The sequence below is a fragment of the Mustela lutreola genome, chromosome 12 (assembly GCF_030435805.1).
Source record: "Mustela lutreola isolate mMusLut2 chromosome 12, mMusLut2.pri, whole genome shotgun sequence".
NCBI lineage: Eukaryota > Metazoa > Chordata > Mammalia > Carnivora > Mustelidae > Mustela > Mustela lutreola.
In genome coordinates, this window is record NC_081301.1 from 77357557 (window position 1) to 77372078 (window position 14522).

Below are 14522 nucleotides of genomic sequence, written 5' to 3' on the forward strand. Positions count from 1 at the left end.
CGTAACAGAATTTTTCATTTTTTTTGTACCACACCCAGTGCTCCATGCAATACGTACCCTCCTTAATACCCACCACTTGGCTCCCCCAATTTCCTGCCGCCCCCTTCAAAACGCCCAGATTGTTTTTCAGAGTCCATAGTCTCTCATGGTTCATCTCCCCCTACAATTTCCCTCAACTCCCTTCTCTTCTCCATTTCCCCATGTCCTCCATGTTATTTGTTATGCTCCAGAAATAAGTGAAACCATATGATAATTAAGTGATAACCATAGGACACTCTCTGCTTGAATTATTTCACTCAGCATAATCTCTTCCAGTCTCATCCATGTTGCTACAAAAGTTGGATATTCGTCCTTTCTGATGGAGGCATAATACTCCGTAGTGTATATGGGCCACATATCTTCCTTATCCATTCGTCCGTTGAAGGGCATCTTGGTTCTTTCCACAGTTTGGCGACAGTGGCCATCACTGCTATAAACATTGGGGTACAGATGAAAGTCAGATATGACATATCAGATAAAGATAAAACTCTTTAGCATGAGTTTTTACGGTGATCTGCCTGACAGTTGGGCAGGGTTTGATGTTTGCTGTAGCTATAAGTGCCAGAAGATTCCACTTCCTCCAGGGTTCTTGTTTTCACCTGCCCGGTTTATAGCGGGTTGCCTTAAGTACCTCACTTCAAAGAGAGACCGTGTCTCTCTTGCTGCTGTAATTCACTATTATGATACTGGGGTCCTGTCTGTGTGGTGGTACGGTATAGTGGAGGAGCATTCCAATATTATGGTTAAATCTCAGGGGTTTTTTTGTCCCTGGGCTGTGACCTTCCTTAGCTCTTTTCTTCCTTACATGAGACAGGAAAGCTAGAGGGGGTGAAGTGGGAGGAATGCTTTTCACCACCTGGGAAAAGCTCTGATAAAGTCTTTCTTTCCCACCAGAGTAAGCCTTCACTATAAAGAATGCTTCAGATAGATTTCCCAGTGGTGACTCTTCCACTATCACTAGAGACCTTTCTAGGTTCATCATAAGGACCTGATGGCATTTCTGGAGGGAAAGCCCACAAAAACATGAGAACTACCCCTAGGCAAAACCTGGAGTTCTTCATACTCATTTTGTCCACACTGAGCATCTGGCAAGTTGTCAAAATAACCATTCCTATGGGTTTATGACTCTGGTCGCTTTTGTTCTAGGCACAACAGATTCTAGCTGTGACTCCAGATTCCTCTCTATCTCCATATTCCAGGTCCCAGGACCTCAGTTCCCTGATGGGTCCTCTTTTAAAAGTTCCATTTTTGGGTCTTATTTTAATCTTGTGCATGATACCTATTGTAAAATCCACACCATGCAAAATTGCTTGGACAGATGTGTATATACACTTCCTGATTATAATCAGAAGTGAAATAAACTCAGCCCATTAAAAAAAGGAAGGGGGGAGAGAGAGAAAAGAGGAGGAGGAAGAGAAAAAGAAGAAAGAGTAACCTGTAAAAGTTCCAATTTCTCAATATCCTAGACACCAGCTGGTATAGTCTGTCCTTCCAATTGTAGTCATTTTAATAGTGGGCAGTGGTATCTCACAGTGATGTCATTTTTCGTTTTCTTAAATAATTTTTTTGTTGTTTAGCGAGAAAGAGAGAGAGAGAGAACACATGCAAGTGGGGCCAGGAAGCAAAGGGAAAGAATTCCCAGCAGGCTCCATGCTCAGCAGGGACCCCAGCTCGGGGCTTGATCCCATGACTCTGAGATCATGACCCAAACCAAAAGTCAATAGTCGGACGTCCAACTAACTGAGCCACCTTCATTTTTCATTTTCCTTATGATTAACGATATTGAGGATATTTTTATGTGTTTGCTTGCCATTCATACATCTTTTCTGGTGAACTTTCAACTTTTTCATCCAATTTTTACTAGGTTGTTTTCTTACTATGGAATTTTGAGAGTTCTTCATATCATCCAGGTAGAATTACTTATCATATACACGTTGCAAATATTTTCTCCCAGTCTGTGGCTTATCTTTTTGCTCTCTTAACAGTACCTTTTGAAAAGTCTAAGTTTTTAATTTTAGTGAAGCACATTCTATTGATTTTTTTTTTCTTTTATGCCTCACACTTTTAGTGTTATAGCAAAGAAGTCTTCACCTAACTGAAGGGCAGAAAGATCTGCTCCTATGTTTCCATTTAGATATTTTATAGTTTTGGGTTTTATATCTACCTCTGAGGTCCACTTTTCCTATTGTCTTTCCTCTTGTTGAGGACTTCAGTTGCAAGTATAGTAGGATGCTTATGCTCTTTTCATTTATTTAAGTTCTTTTTTTCTCTTTGGGTTTCCTTTGGGAGAGTTTCTATTGTTTGGTCTTCAAATTCACTAATTTGTGTTCTATAACATGATGGCTATTAGTCTTACCAAGAGTATATCGATTTTTATCTTATACAATGTAATTTTCATCTCTAGAAATTTTATTATTTTAAAGATATACTTATTATATAGAGAGAATGAGCATGCAAGCAGGAAGGAGGAGCAGAGAGAGAGGGAGAGAGAGTATCAAGCAGACTCCCTGCGGAGTGCGGAGCCTGATGCAGGGCTCAATCTCATGACCCTTAGATCATAACCTGAGTGAAAAAATTAGAGTCAGATCCTTAACTGACTGAGCCACTCAGAACCCCTAGAAATTTTTAAAAATTTATCTTTCATATCTCTACTTAATCTTTGAACATATTAAAACACATTTAATGTTCTTAGCTTTTTTTTTTAAGACTTTATTTGACAGCCAGAGAGAGCACAAGCAGGGGAGTAGCATGCAGAGGGAGAGGGAGAAGATATAGGGCTCCATCCCAGGACCCCGGGATCATGAACTGAGCTGAAGGCAGACACTTAACTGACTGAGCCACCTAGGCACCCCACGTTCCTAGCTTTTAATTACAACACCTTTGCCACTTCTGGGTTTTATTTTTCTTCATGTAGGCAAGAAGTGATAGGGCTATTTGGAGCCAGATTACCCTTAGTACCTTATGTGTCATATTTTCTTGTTTCTTTATATGCATGGTAACTTTTTATATGGTAATCTTTAATTGGATAACACTATGAATTTTACTTTCTTGGGTGCTAGATACATTTGTATTCGTATAAATTTTCTTTTGCTTGTTCTGAGGTACAATTAGTTTTCTTAGAAATAGTTTGAGTCTTTGGGGCTTGCTTTTAACATTTGTTAGGAAAGAGGGGAGAAGAATTTATTGTTGGGCTAATAATTGTCCACATCTGAAGCAAGAATCTTCTGTGTATTCTAGTGAAAGCTCGCCAAATTATGAGCTTTTCATCACTGATGATGGGAACATGCAGTATTCCCTACTCTATGTGAGTGCCAGACACTATTTCTTCTAGTTATTTTGGGCAATTCTTCTTGGTTATTAAGTAGCTTCCTCACGTAATGTGTTGATCATTACTCTGCTGCATACTAGAGCAGAGATCTAGAGATCTACTGGATTTCTATTTCTGTGCAACACTATCCTATCTGGTATTTTGTTCTGTGTTATAAACAAAAACCAATACACATGAATTACACAAATATCACATCCAAGCTCATGTAGGCAGGAAGTGATAGGGCTATTTGGAGCCAGATTACCCTTAGTACCTGTAAGACCCAGACCCAGCACCAGGGAAGCCAGCAAGAGGGTGGGGAGAATAAGAGGTTTTATTTTTTATGGTCACTTGAGTAATGGTGAAAAGTGGGAGTAGAGAGCAGTCAGCCCTTGAATAGCAGAAGAAAGTGTGAAGTGTCAGCTTCTGATAGACAGGAGGTAATCCTTCTTCAAAAGTCATATGGCCAGGAAAAACTGGGAAATTAATTTGCTAGAAGCTGAATTGTAAATAAAGGGAAACCTTCATCAAACAAAGAGGCAGAGATCAAAGGAAGCCCCGTCCTGTATATATGGAAGGGAACGTCTGAGAAGAGTATAGAATGCCTGCCTTCCTCTGATCTTTGGAGCAGATGATGGTACTATTTACAGATTTCTCCCCTGGAAGAACACACACTCTTTCCTTTGAGCTAGAATTAGCCTGTCTGTGAAATATTTAACCACAATTAGAGATCTACTTTTGGGGAGGAGCCGGGGCAGCCCATGAGGGCTCCAGCAAAAGGAGCAGTTTGCACCCAATTTAAATTTGATCTGGATATTAGGGGCCAAACTTCTGGAAACTTAATCCTCTGGCAGGACTTGTGGGCTGGAGCCCAGAGATCTCCTAGCCATGCTGTTTAGAGAAGCCAAAAATGAATGTGGTTGAAAAGATGACTGACATTTAATATTGTTGGGCCAAAGCAAAGCACTATGCCAAAGGGCCTCTGGGATGGCCAGCAGCTGGCCAGGGGCAGGACTACGTGCAAAGCTGTGTATCAGAAGAACTAGATTCTTGGAGCCAACTAGGTGGTATTCAAGAATAGAAGGGAGAGAAGTCATGCAGGCAGGGAAAAGATACCCAAGATGAAAGACTAGTGCTGCTGTGGGGAAGGGTAGGATTGGACAGATGGAAGAGGTCAAAAGCCTAGAATAAAGGCAGTTGGGGGGGGGGTGCCTGGGTGGCTCAGTGAGTTGGGGCCTCTGCCTTTGGCTCAGATCATGATCTCGGGGTCCTGGGATGGAGCCCTGCATCGAGCTCTCTGCTCAGTGGGGAGTCTGCTTCCCCCTCTCTCTCTGCCTACTTGTGATCTCTCTGTCAAATAAATAAATAAAATCTTTAAAAAAAGCTTTATTAAAAAAAAGGCAGATGGGTAGATTTTTATTGTTAGAAAACCATGAAGTCGGAAACTCTGAAAGACCCTCTGCTCAGTCCGTTTGCTCCAATTGAAGGATTTAGCATTCCTCCAACTCTGAAAAAATAAAAAATCTAAAGTTAATATTGTATATTCCCATGTAGCAGGGTTATTTTTGAGTAATAATATGGGTATTTCGGGAAGATATAGCAGAGCTCAAAGAAATTGCCCCAAGGAAAGAGAAAGGAAGTTTGGGGGCCAGCTGGACCCTCCTCCCTAGAGGGAGAAGTACTTAGAGGCGGCAACAGCTACAGATTCTAGGATTTTCTAGGTAACTTCTCCAACTTATGGGAACCAACGTACAGAAGCTAAAATTTGACTATGTAGTTTTTAATCCCCCTAAATTCCCTCCTTCTCTATAGTCCCTTATATCCAAGGCTGCTTCCTCTTCTTCTTTTTTTTAAAGATTTCATTTATTTATTTTACAGACAGGGATCACAAGTAGGCAGAGAGGCAGGCAGAGAGAGAGGAAGAGAAGCAGGCTCCCTGCTGAGCAGAGAGCCCGATGTGGGGCTCGAACCCAGGACCCTGGGACCATGACCTAAGCCGAAGGCAGAGACTTTAACCCACCGAGCCACCCAGGCACCCCCTGCTTCCTCTTCTTAAGAATATCTTTTACCAGGCTCCTCGTTGGAAGCAGAGAGACCTATACACAATGTCTCTCCTAATCCAATTATGGATTGAAGCTCTGGGACCAGCATTAGCCTTCTAGGAACAATCCTGGCCCCCTCTCAGCAGTGTGGTGTAATGGAATAGGGGCCGTTGGGAGTGTTCTTGCTGGATGTGGTTGCCCTAGCTTAGCCTTTCCTCCCCTGCCTTCAGATGGCTCTGCTCCCCTTATTCTACCTGTTCTCTGCTCCTCAGTTCTGGGGCCAGAAGCAAGCTAAGGTCTACAGCTGTGACTCAGGTCATGGATCTAAAAACTGGATGGCCCAAGACTGCTCTGTATCTCCCCCTACACACACACTCCGCCTGTCCCTCAGCCTGTAACTGGAGGACCTACCTAGCTACTGTAGCTTCCCACATACCATACAACCCTTCCTGTCACTGCCCTGGTTCTATCCTGCTCTTCATTCCATGTTTCTCTCCAAGACCCAACCCACAAGATTCTGACTCTCCATTTTTTTCTCAGAAAGTTGAGGTATTTCCCCCTTCATACGTACAAAGATGTTTCATTATTATCTATGACCTAAATAGAACCCAGGCAGAAAAAAGAAGGAAAGGGAAAGGGGGAAAAACAACAACAACAACAACAACAACAAAACTATTTGTTGGTTATCAAAAGTAGCACTTTGAGAAAATCCCAAATTTGGTGTCTTCTTTGGAAGCTGTTAGGAAGAGCAAAACTATGAAGCTCTGGTTGTTCTAACTTCTTGTAATGTACTCAAGGAAGAGACCTCAGCACCCGACCTTCTCCTGAACCCTCACCCAGACCCTCAGATTTCTGCCTGTTTTGCCTATTCTCCTTAGCCTCTGTTCCACAACACAGGATAGCCACCATTCAATTATTTGACAAATATATATTAGTCCTACTATGTTCTAGGCATTCTACCAGGCACTGGGGATGGAGAGAAGACTACTGCACAGTGTCTCCCTTCAAAAGCCCACTGTCTGGTTAAAAACATATATAAGGAAAGTAGTAAGGACACTTTCCTGTGTTAAGTGTTATGGAAGAAAAAGGCATCAAGTAGCTTGTACTTTTTCTGACCCTGTACCACTGGGGCAACATGTCTACATCCCACATATCTGGGGTAAAATAATGAAAGAAGCAATCATCAAGAAACTATATCCTGTTTCTCACTCACAATATGGCTCCATCCCTCTTCCTTCTGTGGGTGTCTCTAAGTTGGTTGGTTTGGGCTCCTGATCCACCATCAAGGGCTACAGCCCTGGCTCTTCCTTTGTTATAAAGAGCTCCTTTGGATGACTCCCCTGAGCAGCTACTTGAGAATCCATCCATTATTTTCCATCCACAAGTCCACATCCCATATGAGCTGTCCATCACCCCAGAAAGGCAGATTTGGACCGACTGGAGCTCAAGGAGACCTTGGTTCTCTTTCCCCCAAGACAGGTGAGCTCCTTGCCTTCAAAGTGGCAACTCAAAATATTTCCTAAAAGTGCAGTGTTGGGCCCATTTGTCAAGTTTTCTAATTAACAATATATACCAACAACTTAGGTAAAATACTGTTATTCTCAAGTCTTCTCTTTTGGGCAGTCTATCCTTCCAGTTGTTCAAACGCTGCTCAGAGACTTTCACGTGCCATATCCAATTCATCAGCAAAACCAGGTACCTTCAAATATGTTTAGAGTCTAATCATTACTAACCATCTGCACTGCTACCACAGTAACCCAAACCATCACATAATCTGAATTACTGCAATAACCTAATTGGTCTCCCTGCTTCCACTCTGGCCCATTTGCTGTCCATTCTTCAAAGAAAAGCTAAAAAGAAACTTCTAAATGATCAGGTAACATTGGTGGAATAATGACCTCTTAAAATTCTCTCCTCCATAAAAACCAACAAAAAAAAATCAGCAAAAATTGTTAGAATTGACTCTTCCAGAAATCTGGAAAGTGATCAAAGATTTGCAGCAATTTGGGGAGCATTTATTTAACAAAAACAACAGTATTTAGGTGAGAATAAAAAGTTTTGTGGCATTTTAACTCCCACTACTCCCATCTTTCTTTTTCCAGTTCCATGATGGTCTTAAAAAAGCTTTAAATTATGATGAAAACCAGCAGTCTGGAAGCCATAGGAGGGCAGAACATGGGTAGACCTTCTTCCAAGCCTTAGTCTCAAAGAATTGTCATTATGTGACAATCCAGTGGTTCTCTGGAAGACTCCACTTGAAATGCTGTTTTGATTTGCGCTCACTCAGAGTTTTCCCTGAGTAAGAAAAGTCTCTTTTCCAGAACATTTGTCTAACACAATTAAACTCAATTGTTTTACTTCAAGTTTGCCTAAAATAGTGAATAACCACTGTGGCAAGAACTAGGCTTATCAAAAAGCTTTTAAGCTTTTAAGGAAACATAACTCACCTACCCAATACGTAGAAAGAGGGACTTGTAAAAAATGTGGAAATATGTTCCAAACTAAAGAATAAGACAAACCTCAGGGGAAAAAATGAAATGAAATAGAGCTAAGCAGCCCACCAATAATGAGTTCAAAGTAATGGTAATTAAAATGCTCATCAAACTTAGAAGAATGGGTGAACACAGAACATCAACAAAGAGATAGAAATTATAGTAGAGAATCTTTAAAGCTGAAAAATATGATAATAGATGAAAGATACACTAGAGGGAATGAATAGCAGATTAGATGATGCAGAGAACAAATCAGCAATCTGGAAGACAGGGTAGTAGAAATTAGAAATTAGAAGACAGGGTAGTAGGAATTAGCCAATCAGAACAGCAAAAAGAAGAATGAACAAATGAGGATAAATTTAAAGGCCTCTGGGACAGTATCAACTTAACATTCATATTTTAGGGGCCTCAGAAAGAAAAAGAGATAAAGGAAGAGAAAACCTATTTGAAGAAATAATATTGAAGGAATAATAATCTCCCCTAACCTGGTAAAGGAAACAGACATCCAAGTCCAGGAATCACACTAGGGAGTCTCCAAGAAGATAAACCAGGAGTCCCATACCAAGACACATTATGAACAAAGTGTCAGCAGTTAGAGAAAAAGCAGCAAGAGAAAAATAACTAGTTTCATAAAAGGAAACACCCATAAGATTATCAACTGATTTTTCAGCAGAATCTTCACAGGCCAAAAGGGAGTGGCAAAATATATTCAAAGTGATAAAAGGAAAGAACTTACAACCAAACATGCTCTACTAGGAAGTTTTCTGGATATGCAAAAGCTTAAAAAGTTCATCAACACCAAATAAGCCTTACAAGAAATGTTAAAGGAACTTCTTTAAATTGGAAAAAAAAAAAAGGCTATTATTAGAAACAAGAAAATTTTAAAACCTGGAAAAGGTAAACATATAGTAAAGGTAGTAGATAAACCACCTGTATAGCTAATATAAAGGCTAAAAGACAAAAGTAGTAAAAAATCTTCTAAACCTAAAATAATTTGTAAAGGAATACACAAAACAAGTTGTAAAATAGGATGTCAAGAAATAGGACATCAAAAACTTAAAAAGAAGTGGCAGGGAATAAGAATGTTGTGCTTTTAGAACACACTTGAACTTAAGTAACCATCAACAATAAAATAGACAGCTACCCATATATATACTCATTGGATATTATATGTGAACATCATGATATCACAGAACAAATATGTATAATAGATACACAAAAAAAAAACAAAGGGATGCAAACATAGCCCTAAAGAGAGTCACCAAATTACAGGGGCAATAAGTACAGATCAACAATTACTTTAAATATAAATGGACTAAATGCTCCAATCAAAAAATAAGGTATCTGAATGGATTAAAAAAACCAAGACTCATATAGGCTACCTACTAGAGACTCATTTCAGATCTAAAGACATACACACTAAAAGCAAAGGGATGGAAAAGATATTCCATGGAAATTAAAAGAAAGCTGAAGTAGCAATACTTATATATCAGACAAAATAGACATCAAAACAAAGACTGTACTGCCAGAATGTGTGCCCCTAGAACACCCTGGACTGCACCTGCCTTTACTCCAGCCATCCCATGAGGATCACCCTGTGTATAACACCCTAAACCATTGCATTGGGCTCTACCTCGGCTCTAGCTGCCCTACAAAAGCATCCCCCGAGCAAACTGCTCCAGAGCCACAGGGTCCATGCAAGCCTCTCCTCCAGCTGACCTGACAGCCTGCCCATCTGGGGAGCTCCCTGGGACACTCCAGTTTCCATCCACTTCAGGTTCAATCATCCTGCCAGCATGCCCTTTGCACAGAGATCCTTTGGGCTTCCCAAGCTGCACACAAAAAAGCTTTAGTTTTATCCTGCCAGAGTATGCTTAGAATGGAGAATGACAGCACAGTGGGCTGTGCTCACTGTTGCTTCATCTGTCTTCTTAAGGCACCCTCTGCACAGCAAGGCCTGAGATTGCCCCAGTTTATGCTTATTTCAGCTCTAACCATCCACCAGGATGGCTCCAGCATGGAGTGCCAAGGAAAAACCAACACACAACAGCCATAACTCCAGCTAGCCCTCTAAAGTCACCAGGCACACAGAGTTTACAGAGAGGATGCCCATCCACAGGACCATTCCCTCAAGTTTAGGATAATTAGTTGTTCTGCCTAATACATAGAAACAAACACAGAAAGTCATGCAAAATGAGGAGACAGAATACATTCCAAACAAAGAATGAGACAAAAACACAAAAAGAACTAAATAAAACAGAGATAAACAATCTGCCTGATAAAGAGCTCAAAGTAATGGGCAGAGAGATGCTCACTGGGATAGAGGGAGCTGTGTATCAACTCAGTGAGAACTTAAACATAAGGAGAAAATAGAAAAAAAAGAACCCAAGTTGAAGAATAACTGAAATGAAAACTACATCAGAGGAAATCAACAGATTAGAGGATGCAGAAGAACAGATCAGTGACCTGAAAGACAAGGTAATGGAAAGCACTAACTCTGAACAGCAAAAAGGAAAAAAAGAATTTAAAAAAAGGAGTATAGGTTTAAGTGACTTCTTAGACAACATTAAATGAACAAACTACCACAGTTCAAGGTCCCAGAAGAAGAGAGAAATGGGCAGAAAACGTATGTGAAGAAAAAATAGCTGAAAACTTCCCAGGAAACAAACATCAAAATTCAGAAAGCACATAGTGTTCCAAACAAGATCAACCCAAGGAGGTGCACACTCTGACACATAAAAATTAAAATGTCGGGTGCCTGGGTGGCTCAGTGGGTTAAGCCGTTGCCTTCGGCTCAGGTCATGATCTCAGGGTCCTGGGATCGAGTCCCGCATCGGGCTCTCTGCTCAGCGGGGAGCCTGCTTCCTCCTCTCTCTCTCTCTGCCTGCCTCTCTGTCTACTGTGATCTCTCTCTGTCAAATAAATAAATAAAATCTAAAAAAAAAATTAAAATGTCGAAGATGAAAGATGAAGACAGAACTTTAGAAGGCAACAAGAGAAGTGTCTAGTTATAAACAAGGGAAACCCCATAATGTTATAAGCTGATTTTTTTTTTTTCTGGCAGAAACCTGGAAGGCCACGAGGGAATGATATGATATACTCAAAATGCTGAAAGGAAAAAAAAAATCTACAACTAAGAATACTCTATCCAACAAGTTTATTATTCAGAATTGAAGGAGAGATATACAATTCTCCAAACAAACATTAATGGAGTTCATCACCACTAAATTGGGCTTAAAAGAATATGAAAGGAACTTCTTTAAGTGGAAAAGAAATGGTTATAATTAGGACAAAACTATGAAAGAAAAATTTCATGAGTAAAAGCAAACATACAATAGAGTTGATCAACACTTTAAAGTTAGTATGAAAGTTAGAAGTTAAAAGTAGTAAAATAGATCTAAAAAATTAGTTCAGGAGACTCACAAATGAAAAGATGCAAAATATGACAACATATACACAAAATGTGTGGAGGTACCGGGTAAGTGAAAATAAATATTTTTAGACTATTTTTAAGTTCAAACTTAATATACATGAATATATATATATACACACACACACACTACGATATATTTAGGATGCTGTCTATTAACCCCATATAAACTAAAAATTTGTAATAGACACAGGATAAAGGAAAAGGTAAGCTGAACACTAAAGAAAAATCATAATTCACAAGGAAAAGAACAAAAGAAAAAAGAATGACGAAAAACCAAGAAATGATAAATAAAATTGCATGGAGCACTGGGTGTGGTGCAAAAACAATGAATACTGTTACACTGAAAAGAAATAAAAAAAATTGGCATTATTTTCTCTTTAACAGTTTGATGGAAATACCCTGAAAAGCTGTATGGGCCATTTTGGTTGGAGGGGCTCTTTAATTTCTTTGTTCCACTTTAATTTGTTTGTTTAGACTCTCTCTCCCTACTGAGGTGAATTTGGGGAGGTTGTGTTTTTTTAAAAAATAATGATCAGTTTCAGGGTTCCTGGATGACTCAGTTGTTAAGCATCTGCCTTTGGCTCACGTCATGATCCCAGAGTCCTGGAATGTTGCCCCACCTCTGGCTCATTGTTCGATGGGGGGCCTGTTTCTCCCTCTCCCACTTCCCCTGCTTATGTTCCCTCTCTTCCTGTCTCTCTGTCAAGTAAATAAAATATTTTTAAAAATTTTTTAAAATAAACAAAATAAAAAAATAAATAAAATGGCAATAAGTACATACCTATCAATACTTACATTAAATGTAAATAGTGTAAATGCTCTAATCAGAAGACATAGGGTGATAAAATGAATAAAAAATAAAACAAGACCCATCTGTATGCTGCCTATAAGAGACTCAATTCAGACCAAAAGATACATACATACAGCCTGAAAGTGAAAAGATATTCCATGTTAATAGAAGTGTGGGGGAGGGGGCGCTGAGGTAATGGTACTTATATCAGACAAAAGGGACTTTATTATAAACACAAGACAAAGAAGGGATTACATAATGGTAAAACAGATCAATCAAACAAGAAGATAAACAAGTGTAAATATTGATTCATGCAACATTGGAGCACTTAAACACATAAAATAAATATGAACAAGCACAAAGATGAAATTGACAGTAATATAATAGGAAATTTAATAACCTATATATATCAAAGGATAGATCCATTCAGAAAATCAAAAGGAAACGGTGTATTTTAACAACATGTTAGACAATATTTGACCACAATAAGATGAAAACTCACTTATACGGGAAAAAAAGCACAAACATTTGGAGGCTAATCAACATTCTACTAAACCATCAATGAGTCAATGATGAAAACAAAGGAAATTAAAAAAAAATATCTTGAGACAAAGTTAAGGGAAAACAAAGAGTCCAAAATGTAATGGATGAAGCAAAAGCAGTTTTAAGAAGTTTTTGGTGATATGGGTCCACCTGAAGAAACAAACAGAAAAAATACATTAAAAAAAATCTAAATATACACCTAAAGGACCTAGAGAAAAAGACCAAATCAAGCCCAACATTGGTCGAAGGAAGAAAATCATAAACACGAGAGTAGAAATAAATGAAATAAAGTCTAAGTAACAATGAAAAAAAAATCAATGAAACTAATAGCTGGTACTTGGATAAGATACAATAATAAACCTTTATCTAGGCTCATTCTAAAAACATAAAATAAAATCAGAAATGAAAGAGGAGAAGTTACAACTGACAATCCAGAAATACAAAAGATCATGAGACTACTAGGAAACAGATATATGCCAACAAATAGGACCACTTAAAGGAATTAGACAAATTACTGGAAACGTACAATCTTCCAGGAGTGAGTCAAAAAGAAATAGAAAATTGAAAAAAATACCAATCATGAAATTGAGACAGTAATAAAAAAATTCCCAACAAATAAGAGCCTAGAAGCAGATAGCTTCACAGATAAATTCTACCAAACATTTAAAGATGAATTAGTAACTATACTTCTGAAACTGTTCCAGAAATTGAAGAGCCCAGAATGCTTCCAATTTCATTCTTCGAGGCATTACCCTGATGCCAAAAATATACACAGACACTACAACAAAATAATATTATAGAAAAATAGCCCTAATGAACACTTACACAAAATTTCAACAAAATATTAGCAAACCGGATTCAACAATACATTAAAAGGATCATCTATTATGACCAAGTGGGATTTATTCCAGGGATGCAAGGAGAGTTCAATATCCATGAATCAATCAAAATGATCTACCACACTAAAAAATAAATAAGTAAATAAAAGTAATATAATCATCTCAATAGATGCAGTAAAAGCATATAATTTGATATCCATTTATGATAAAAACTTTCAACATGGCATAGAGAGGGAACATACCTAAACATAATAAAAGCCATAAAGACAAACCCACAGCTAACATCATACTCAATGGTAGGAATATGATGTTAAAAAAAACCAAACTCAAAGTTTTTCTAATATCAGGAAAAAGACAAGGCCACTCTTGACACTTTTATTTATATAGTACTGGAAGTCCTAGCCACAACAATCAGATGCCCCCCCAAAAAAGAAAAAAAAGACACTCAAATTGTAAAAGTTAAAAAGTGACTATTTTCAGATGACATACTATATTAGAAAACCCTAAAGATGCCACGAAAAACTATTAGAATAGAATTCAGTAAAGAAGCAGGTTACATACTTAATACATAAAAATATGTTGCAACTATACACTAATAATGAATTAATAAAAGAAGAGTAAATACCTATTCTTCTCAAACTATTCCAAAAAATAGAAAAAGACGGAAAACTTCCAAATTCATTCTATGGGTCCAGCATTACCCTGATACCAAAACCAGATAAAGATTCTACTAAAAAGAAAAAACTACAGGCCAATATACCTGATGAACATGGATGCTAAAATTCTCAATAAAATCCAGTGGTGCATTAAAAGAATCATTCACCACAATCAAATGGGATTTATCCCTGGATTGCATGAGTGGTTCAATACTCACAAATCAATCAACATGGCATACTGCATTAAAAAAAGAAAGGAAAAGAACCATATGATCCTCTCAATAGTTGCAGAAAAAGCGTTTGACAAAGTGCAACATCTATTCCCAATAAAAACCCTCAACAAAGTAGGTAGTGTCCCCTATTCACCAGAACCTGGCCCTT